Raw genomic sequence first — 10,970 nt, forward strand, 5'->3', positions numbered from 1 at the left:
TTAAAAGGAAACCCCAAAAGATTTCTCGTTCTTCTTTTGCTTGTTGGAGCTTTCCCGTGTAAATAGTTTTTCTCGTTCTTGTTTTACTTTCTTCAAAAAAACTCCAAAAACATTTCACTGTGTTTCTTTGAATTTCTTTTTCCTTTCTTTGGGTCGAGAGGAGAAGACCATGATGAAAATGTTGAGTGGCTCTCATGTGCATTATTATTGATCTAACAAGATCCCATATTACCTTGTCTTCTCCTTTGAATAAATGTTTATAGATTCCATCTTAGTCAGATGCACATGCACTATTATTATTATCCACACCATTTGGTCATGCAAGTGAAAAGCAATAATGATGACATATGATGAAATGATTGAGACGAGGAAAAGCTGGTATGAACTCGACCTATCTTGTTTTTGTAAATATGATTAGTTCATCATTCCTGATTTAGCATATTATGAATGAAACATGTTTGCAATAACAATTAGAGATTATAGTTACTCATGCCATGCTTAATTGGCTAGGAGTTTATAATGGTTTACCTTGCGTGCCAACATGCTTTTGAAATGGCTGTGATGTGGTATGATAGGATGGTATCCTCCTTTGAATGATTCGAGTGGCTTGACTTGGCACATGTTCACGCATGTAATTGAAACAAAATCAACATAGCCTCCATGATATTTATGTTAATGGTGATTTATATCCTACTCATGCTTGCACTCAATGTTGGTTAATCTCAATGCATGTTTATGACTGTTGTCGCTCTCTAGTTGGTCGCTCCTCAATCTTTTGCTAGCCTTCATTTGTACTAAGAGGGGATACTGCTTATGCATCCACTTCCATAAACCCAAATTTGTTCCCTATGAGTCCACCATACCTACCTATATGTGGTATTTACCTGCCGTTCCAAGTAAATTTGCATGTGCCAAACTCTAAACCTTCAAATAATAATCTGTTTTGCATGCCCAGATCGCTCATGTAGCGACTGGGGGCTGTCAGTATCTTCCATGCTAGGTGGGTTATTCTCACGACTAGTGGACTCCACTCATCATTCATGAGAAAGTGGCTGGTATCTGGGATGCCCAGTTCCGTGCTCAAATCAAATCAAAATATAACTTCGAACAAAACTCCCCTAGGATTGTTGTTAGTTGGACGGTACCCGTTATTTCGGACCAGCCATGGAGTGTGCTTGTTGGTGGAGGGGGAGTAAAAACTTTACCATTCTGTTTGGGAACCGCCTATAATGTATCTAGTATGGAAGATACCAAGATCTCTTGGTTGTTATGTTTACAATGAAAGCATACCGCTCAAAATTATATTCATCTCTATTTCAAAAGCTCGAGCTCTGGCACCTCTGCAAATCCCTGCTTCCCTCTGCGAAGGGACTATCTATTTACTTTTATTGATGAGTCATCATCCTCTTATAAAAAGTACCAGTTAGAGAGCACCATTGTCATTTGTATGCTTTGTTATTAATTGATATTGAGTATGACTGTGACTGGACCTCTTTTACCATGAATTACAATGTCTAGTCAGTCCTTGATCTTCAGGGGTGCTATGCATTTATGTTTCGCGGTCTCAGAAAGGGCTAGTGAGATACCATTTTGTTATATCATATCATGATTGTTTTGATAAAGTGTTGTCATCCGAGATTTATTATTATTGCTCACTAGTTGATTATGCCATTAATATGAGTAAATGTGAGACCTAAATGTTATTATGAATATGGTTAGTTCATAATCTTTGCTGAAAACTTGAATGTTGGCTATACATATTTGCAACAACAAGATCAAACAGAGTTTGTAAAAATTTTATTTATCACTTTCAGTTTGTCAACTGAATTGCTTGAGGACAAGCAATGGGTTAAGCTTCGGGGATTTGATATGTCTCCATCGTATCTACCTTTCCAAACTCTTTTGCCCTTGTTTTGAACTCTAATTTGCATGATTTGAATGGAACTAACCCGGACTGATGCTGTTTTCAGCAGAATTGCCTTGGTGTTAGTTTTGTGCAGAAATAAAAGTTCTCAGAATGACCTGAAACTTTACGGAGAATATTTTTGGAATAAATAAAAAATACTAGCGAAAGAATCAACTCGAGGGGGCCCACCAGCTGTCCACAAGGGTGCCCCCCCCAGGGCGCGCCCCCCCAGCCTTGTGGGTCCCCTGGACCTCCACCGACCTCAACTCTAACTCCATATATTCACGTTCGGGGAGAAAAAATCAGAGAGAAGGATTCATCGCGTTTTATGATATGGAGCCGCCGCCGCCTCCTGTTCTTCATCGGGAGGGCTGGTCTGGAGTCCGTTCGGGGCTCTAGAGAGGGGGTCCGTCGCCATCATCATCACCAACCTTCCTCCATCACCAATTTCATGATGCTCACCGCCGTGCGTGAGTAATTCCATGGTAGGCTTGCTGGACGGTGATGGGTTGGATGAGATTTATCATGTAATCGAGTTAGTTTTGTTAGGGTTTGATCCCGAGTATCCACTATGTTCTGAGATTGATGTTGCTATGACTTTGCTACGCTTAATGCTTGTCACTAGGGCCCGAGTGCCATGATTTCAGATCTGAACCTATTATGTTTTCATGAATATATTTGTGTTCTTGATCCGATCTTGCAAGTTGTAGACACCTATTACGAGTTATGATCCGCATACCCCAAGGTGACAATAATTGGGATTCTTTCCGGTGATTACCGTAGTTTGAGGAGTTCATGTATTCACTAAATGCTAATGCTGTTGGAAATATGCCCTAGAGGCAATAATAAAGTGGTTGTTATTATATGTATTTGTTCATGATAATTGTCTATTGTTCATGCTATAATTGTGTTATCCGGAAATCGTAATACATGTGTGAATACATAGACCACAACATGTCCCTAGTGAGCCTCTAGTTGACTAGATCGTTGATCAATAGATGGTTATGGTTTCCTGACCATGGACATTGGATGTTGTTGATAACGGGATCACATCATTGGGAGAATGATGTGATGGACAAGACCCAATCTTAAGCATAGCACAAGATCGTGTAGTTCGTTTGCTAAAGCTTTTCTAATGTCAAGTATCATTTCCTTAGACCATGAGATTGTGCAACTCCAGGATACTGTAGGAATGCTTTGGGTGTACCAAACGTCACAACGTAACTGGCTGGCTATAAAGGTACGCTACAGGTATCTTCGAAAGTGTCTGTTGGGTTGGCACGAATCGAGACTTGGATTTGTCACTCCGTATGACGGAGAGGTATATCTGGGCCCACTCGGTAATGCATCATCATAATGAGCTCAATGTGACTAAGCAGTTAGTCACGGGATCATGCATTATGGAACGAGTAAAGTGACTTGCCGGTAATGAGATTGAACGTGGTATCGGGATACCCACGATCGAATCTCGGGCAAGTAACATACCAATGAACAAAGGGAATTGTATACAGGATTGATTGAATCCTCGACATCGTGGTTCATCCGATGAGATCATCATGGAACATGTGGGAGCCAACATGGGTATCCAGATCCCGTTGTTGGTTATTGGCCGGAGAGATGTCTCGGTCATGTCTACATGGTTCCCGAACCCGTAGGGTCTACACACTTAAGGTTCGATGACGCTAGAGTTGTTATGGGAATTGTATGCGGTTACCAAATGTTGTTTGGAGTCCCGGATGAGATCTCGGACGTCACGAGGAGTTCCGGAATGGTCCGGAGATAAAGATTTACATATGGGAAGTCCTTACTTGGTCGCCGGAAGTGTTCGGGGGTTTATCGGTATTGTACCGGGACCACTGAAAGGGTTCCGGGGGTCCACTGAGAGGGTCCACCTGCCCCGGAGGGCCCTATGGGCTGAATATGGAGAGGAACCAGCCCCTAGGTGGGCTGAGCGCCAAACCCCCCTAGGGCCCATGCGCCTAGGGTTGGGGGGAAACCCTAAAGGGGCGGCCCTTGGCTTGGGGGGCAAGCCTTCCCCCCTTGGCTGCCGCCCCCCTCTAGATCCATCTGGAGGGGACCAGCCCCCCTCTCCCTTGCCCCTATAAATAGAGGGGAGGTGGGAGGGCTGCCGCACCCTTCCCCTGGCGCAGCCCTCTCCCTCCCCAACACCTCCTCCGTCGTAGTAGTGCTTGGCGAAGCCCTGCCGGAGAACTGCAAGCTCCACCACCACGCTGTTGTGCTGCCGGAGCTCTCCCTCAACTTCTCCTCTCCCCTTGCTAGATCAAGAAGGAGGAGACGTCCCCGGGCTGTACGTGTGTTGAATGTGGAGGCGCCGTTGTTTGGTGCTTAGATCGGAATCGACCGCGATCTGAATCGTTGCATGTATGACTCCACCAACCGAGTTCTTGTAACGCTTCCGCGTCGCGATCTTCAAGGGTATGAAGATACACTCCCCTCTCTCTCGTTGCTAGTCTCTCCATAGATTGATCTTGGTGATGCGTAGAAAATTTTAATTTCTTCAACGATCCCCAACAGTGGCATCATGAGCTAGGTCTATGCGTAGTTTCTATGCACGAGTAGAACACAAGTTGTTGTGGGCGTCGATTTTGTCAATTTACTTGCCGTTACTAGTCTTATCTTGATTCGGCGGCATCGTGGGATGGAGCGGTCCGGACCGACCTTACACGTACGCTTACGTGAGACAGGTTCCACCGACTGACATGCACTAGTTGCATGAGGTGGCTAGTGGGTGTCTGTCTCTCCCACTTTAGTCGAATCGGATTCGATGAAAACGGTCCTTATGAAGGGTAAATAGAAATTGGCATATCACGTTGTGGTTTCGGCGTAGGTAAGAAACGTTCTTGCTAGAAACCTATAGCAGCCACGTAAAAAACTTGCAACAACAATTAGAGGACGTCTAACTTGTTCTTGCAGCATATGTCATGTGATGTGATATGGCCAAAAGGATGTGATGAATGATATATGTGATGTATGAGATTGATCATGTTCTTGTATAGGAATCACGACTTGCATGTCGATGAGTATGACAACCAGCAGGAGCCATAGGAGTTGTCTTAATTTATTGTATGACCTGCGTGTCAATGTAAACGCCATGTAATTACTTTACTTTATTACTAACCGTTAGCCATAGTAGTAGAAGTAACAGTTGGCAAGACAACTTCATGAAGACACGATGATGGAGATCATGATGATGGAGATCATGGTGTCATGCCAGGGACGATGATGATCATGGCGCCCTGAAGATGGAGATCAAAAGGAGCAAAATGATATTGGCCATATCATGTCACTATTTGATTGCATGTGATGTTTATCATGTTTTTACATCTTATTTGCTTAGAACGACGGTAGCTTAAATAAGATGATCCCTCGCTAAAATTTCAAGAAAGTGTTCCCCCTACCTATGCACCGTTGCGAAGGTCCGTTGTTTTGAAGCACCACGTGATGATCGGTGTGATAGATTCTAACATTCAAATACAACGGGTGTAAGCCAGATTTACACATGCAAAACACTTAGGTTGACTTGACGAGCCTAGCATGTACATACATGGCCTCTGAACACGAGAGACCGAAAGGTCGAACATGAGTCATATAGTAGATACGATCAACATGGAGATGTTCGCCGTTGATGACTAGTCCGTCTCACGTGATGATCGGACACATCCTAGTCGATTCGGATCATGTATCACTTAGATGACTAGAGGGATGTCTATCTGAGTGGGAGTTCATTAAATAATTTGATTAGATGAACTTAATTATCATGAACTTAGTCTAAAAATCTTTACAATATGTCTTGTAGATCAAATGGCCCACGCTAATGTTGCCCTCAACTTCAATGCGTTCCTATAGAAAACCAAGATGAAAAATGATGGTAGCAACTATACGGACTGGGTCTGTAACTTGAGGATCATCCTCATAGCTGCCAAGAAGGCATATGTCCTTGAAGCACCGCTAGGTGAAGCACCCATTTTCCCAGCAACTCAAGACGTTATGAATGCCTGGGAGTCGTGTAGTGATGATTACTCCCTGGTTCAGTGCGGCATGCTTTACAGCTTAGAACCGGGGCTCCAAAAGCATTTTGAGCAACACGAAGCATATGAGATGTCCCAAGAGCTGAAAATGGTTTCCCAAGCTCATGCCCGGGTCGAGATATATGAAGTCTCCGACAAGTTCTACAATTGTAAGATGGAGGAAAATAGTTCTGTCAGCGAGCACATACTCAAAATGTCTGGGTTGCACAACCGCTTGTCTCAGCTGGGAGTTAATCTTCCAGATGACTCGGTCATTGACAGGATCCTCCAGTCGCTTCCACCTAGCTACAAGAGCTTTGTAATGAACTACAATATGCAAGGAATGGAGAAGTCCATTCCTGAGTTATATTCAATGCTGAAAACAGCGGAGGAGGAGATCAAAAAGGAACATCAAGTGTTGATGGTGAATAAGACCACTATTTTCAAGAAGGGCAAGGGTAAGAAGAACTTCAAGAAGGACGGCAAGGGAGTTGTCGCGCCCGGTAAATCAGTTGCCAGGAAGAAGCCAAAGAATGGACCCAAGCCCGAGACTCAGTGCTTTTATTGCAAGGGAAATGGTTACTCGAAGCAGAACTGCCCCAAGTACTTAGCGGATAAGAAGGCCGGCAATACCAAAGGTATATATGATATACATGTTATTGATGTGTACCTTACCAGCACTCATAGTAGCTCCTGGGTATTTGATACCGGTGTGGTTGCTCATATTTGTAACTCAAAACAGGAGCCGCGGAATAAGTGGAGACTGGCGAAGGACGAGGTGACAATGTGCGTCGGGAATGGTTTCAAGGTCGATGTGATCGCCGTCGGCACGCTACCTCTACATTTACCTATGGGGTTAGTTTTAAACCTCAATAATTGTTATTTAGTGCCAGCTTTGAGCATGAACATTGTATCTGGATCTCGTTTAATGCGAGATGGCTACTCATTTAAATCTAAGAATAATGGTTGTTCTATTTATATGAGAGATATGTTTTATGGTCATGCCCCGCTGGTCAATGGTTTATTCTTATTGAATCTCGAACGTGATGTTACACATATTCATAGTGTGAATGCCAAAAGATGTAAGGTTGATAATGATAGTCCTACATACTTGTGGCACTACCGCCTTGGTCACATTGGTGTCAAACGCATGAAGAAACTCCATGCAGATGGACTTTTGGAGTCTCTTGATTATGAATCATTTGACACGTGCAAACCATGCCTCATGGGAAAAATGACCAAGACTCCGTGCTCCGGAACAATGGAGCGAGCAACCAACTTATTGGAAATCATACATACTGATGTGTGTGGTCCAATGAGCGTTGAGGCTCGCGGTGGCCATCATTATGTTCTCACCCTCACTGATGACTTAAGTAGATATGGGTATGTCTACTTAATGAAACACAAGTCTGAGACCTTTGAAAAGTTCAAGGAATTTCAGAGTGAGGTAGAGAATCAATGTGACAGGAAAATAAAGTTCTTACGATCAGATCATGGGGGAGAATATTTGAGTCACGAATTTGGCACGCACTTAAGGAAATGTGGAATTGTTTCACAACTCACGCCGCCTGGAACACCTCAGCGTAATGGTGTGTCTGAACGTCGTAATCGCACTCTATTGGATATGGTGCGATATATGATGTCTCTTACCGATCTACCGCTATCATTTTGGGGTTATGCTTTCGAGACTGCCGCATTCACTTTAAATAGGGCTCCATCGAAATCCGTTGAGACGACACCATATGAATTATGGTTTGGGAAGAAACCTAAGCTGTCATTTCTGAAAGTTTGGGGATGCGATGCTTATGTCAAGAAACTTCAACCTGAAAAGCTCGAACCCAAATCGGAAAAATGTGTCTTCATAGGATACCCTAAGGAAACTATTGGGTATACCTTCTACCTCAGATCCGAAGGCAAGGTCTTTGTTGCCAAGAATGGATCCTTTCTGGAGAAAGAGTTTCCCTCGAAAGAAGTAAGTGGGAGGAAAGTAGAACTTGATGAGGTATTGCCTCTTGAACCGGAGAGTAGTGCAGCTCAGGAAGATGTTTCTGTGGTGCCTGCACCGACTAGAGAGGAAGTTAATGATGATGATCATGAAACTTCGGATCAAGTTGCTACTGAACTTCGTAGGTCCACAAGGACATGTTCTGCACCAGAGTGGTACGGCAACCCTGTCCTGGAAATCATGTTGTTAGACAATGGTGAACCTTCGAACTATGAAGAAGCGACGGCGGGCCCGGATTCCAACAAATGGCTTGAATCCATGAAATCTGAGATAGGATCCATGTATGAAAATGAAGTATGGACTTTGACAGACTTGGCCGATGATCGGCAAGCCATAGAGAATAAATGGATCTTTAAGAAGAAGACTAACGCGGATGGTAATGTGACCATTTATAAGGCTCGACTTGTCACTAAGGGTTATCGACAAGTTCAAGGGGTTGACTATGATGAGACCTTCTCACCCGTAGCGAAGCTGAAGTCCGTTTGAATCATGTTAGCAATTGCTGCATTCTATGACTATGAGATATGGCAAATGGACGTCAAAACAACATTCCTTAATGGTTTCCTTAAGGAAGAATTGTATATGATGCAGCCGGAAGGTTTTGTCGATCCTAAGAATGCTGACAAGGTATGCAAGCTCCAGCACTCAATCTATGGGATGGTGCAAGCATCTCGGAGTTGGAACATTCGCTTTGATGAGATGATCAAAGCGTTTGGGTTTAACAGACTTATGGAGAAGCCTGTGTTTACAAGAAAGTGAGTGGGAGCTCTGTAGGATTTCTCATATTATATGTGGATGACATACTATTGATGGGAAATGATGTAGAATTTTTGGAAAGCATAAAGGCCTACTTGAATAAGTGTTTTTCAATGAAGGACCTTGGAGAAGTTGCTTACATATTAGGCATCAAGATCTATAGAGATAGATTGAGACGCCTCATTGGTCTTTCACAAAGCACATAGCTTGACAAGATATTGAAGAAGTTCAATATGGATCAGTCCAAGAAGGGGTTCTTGCCTGTATTGCAAGGTGTGAGATTGAGAACGGCTCAATGCCCGACCACGGCAGAAGATAGAGAAAAGATGAGTGTCATCCCCTATGCCTCGGCCATAGGGTCTATTGTGTATGTCATGTCGTGTACCAGACCTGATGTGAACCTTGCCGTAAGTTTGGTAGGAAGGTACCAAAGTAATCCTGGCATGGAACACTGGACAACAATCAAGAATATCCTGAAGTACCTGAAAAGGACTAAGGATATGTTTCTCCTTTATGGAGGTGACGAAGAGCTCGTCGTAAAGGGTTACGTCGATGCTAGCTTCGAAATGGATCTGGATGACTCCAAGTCACAAACCGGATACGTGTATATTTTGAATGGTGGGGCAGTCAGCTGGTGCAGTTGCAAGCAAAGCATCATGGCGGGATCTACATGTGAAGTGGAGTACATAGCAGCCTGAGAGGCAGCATAGGAAGCAGTCTGGATGAAGGAGTTCATCACCGACCTAGGAGTAATTCCCAATGCGTCGGGCCCGATGACTCTCTTCTGTGACAACACTGGAGCTATTGTCCTTGCCAAGGAGCCCAGGTTTCACAAGAAAACCAGGCATATCAAGCGTCGCTTCAACTCCATTCGTGAATATATTCAAGATGGAGACATAGATATTTGTAAAGTGCATACGGATCTGAATGTCGCAGATCCGTTGACTAAGCCTCTTTCGCGAGCAAAACATGATCAACACCAGAACTCTATGGGTATTCGATTCATCACAATGTAACTAGATTATTGACTCTAGTGCAAGTGGGAGACTGTTGGAAATATGCCCTAGAGGCAATAATAAAGTGGTTGTCATTATATTTCCTTGTTCATGATAATTGTCTATTGTTCATGCTATAATTGTGTTATCCAGAAATCGTAATACATGTGTGAATACATAGACCACAACATGTCCCTAGTGAGCCTCTAGTTGACTAGCTCGTTGATCAATAGATGGTTACAGTTTCCTAACCATGGACATTGGATGCCATTGATAACGGGATCACATCATTGGGAGAATGATGTGATGGACAAGACCCAATCTTAAGCATAGCACAAGATCATGTAGTTCGTTTGCTAAAGCTTTTCTAATGTCAAGTATCATTTCCTTAGACCATGAGATTGTGCAACTCCCGGATACCGTAGGAATGCTTTGGGTGTACCAAACGTCACAACGTAACTGGCTGGCTATAAAGGTACACTACAGGTATCTCCAAAAGTGTCTGTTGGGTTGGCACGAATCGAGACTGGGATTTGTTACTCCATATGACGGAGAGGTATCTCTGGGCCCACTCGATAATGAATCATCATAATGAGCTCAATGTTACTAAGAAGTTAGTCACGGGATCATGCATTACGGAACGAGTAAAGTGACTTGCCGGTAACGAGATTGAATGAGGTATTGGGATACCGACGATCGAATCTCGGGCAAGTAACATACCGATGGACAAAGGGAATTGTGTACGGGATTGATTGAATCCTTGACATCGTGGTTCATCTGATGAGATCATCATGGAACATGTGGGAGCCAACATGGGTATCCAGATCCCGTTGTTGGTTATTGGCCGGAGAGATGTCTCGGTTATGTCTACATGGTTCCCGAACCCGTAGGGTCTACACACTTAAGGTCCGGTGACGCTAGAGTTGTTATGGGAATTAGTATGCGGTTACGGAATATTGTTCGGAGTCCTGGACGAGATCCCGGACATCACAAGGAGTTCCGGAATGGTCCGGAGATAAAGATTTATATATGGGAAGTCCTTATTCGATCGCCGGAAGTGTTCGGGAGTTTATTGGTATTGTACCGGGACCATCGAAAGGGTTCCGGGGGTCCAGCGGGAGGGTCCACCTACCCCGGAGGGCCCTATGGACTGAATATGGAGAGGAACCAGCCCCTAGGTGGGATGGGCGCCAAACCCCCCTAGGGACCATGCGCCTAGGGTTGGGGGGAAACCCTAAAGGGGGCGCCCCCTTGGCTTGGGGGGCAAGCCTTCCCCCCTT

The sequence above is a fragment of the Triticum dicoccoides genome, chromosome 6A, assembly GCF_002162155.2.
Source record: "Triticum dicoccoides isolate Atlit2015 ecotype Zavitan chromosome 6A, WEW_v2.0, whole genome shotgun sequence".
Taxonomy (NCBI): domain Eukaryota; kingdom Viridiplantae; phylum Streptophyta; class Magnoliopsida; order Poales; family Poaceae; genus Triticum; species Triticum dicoccoides.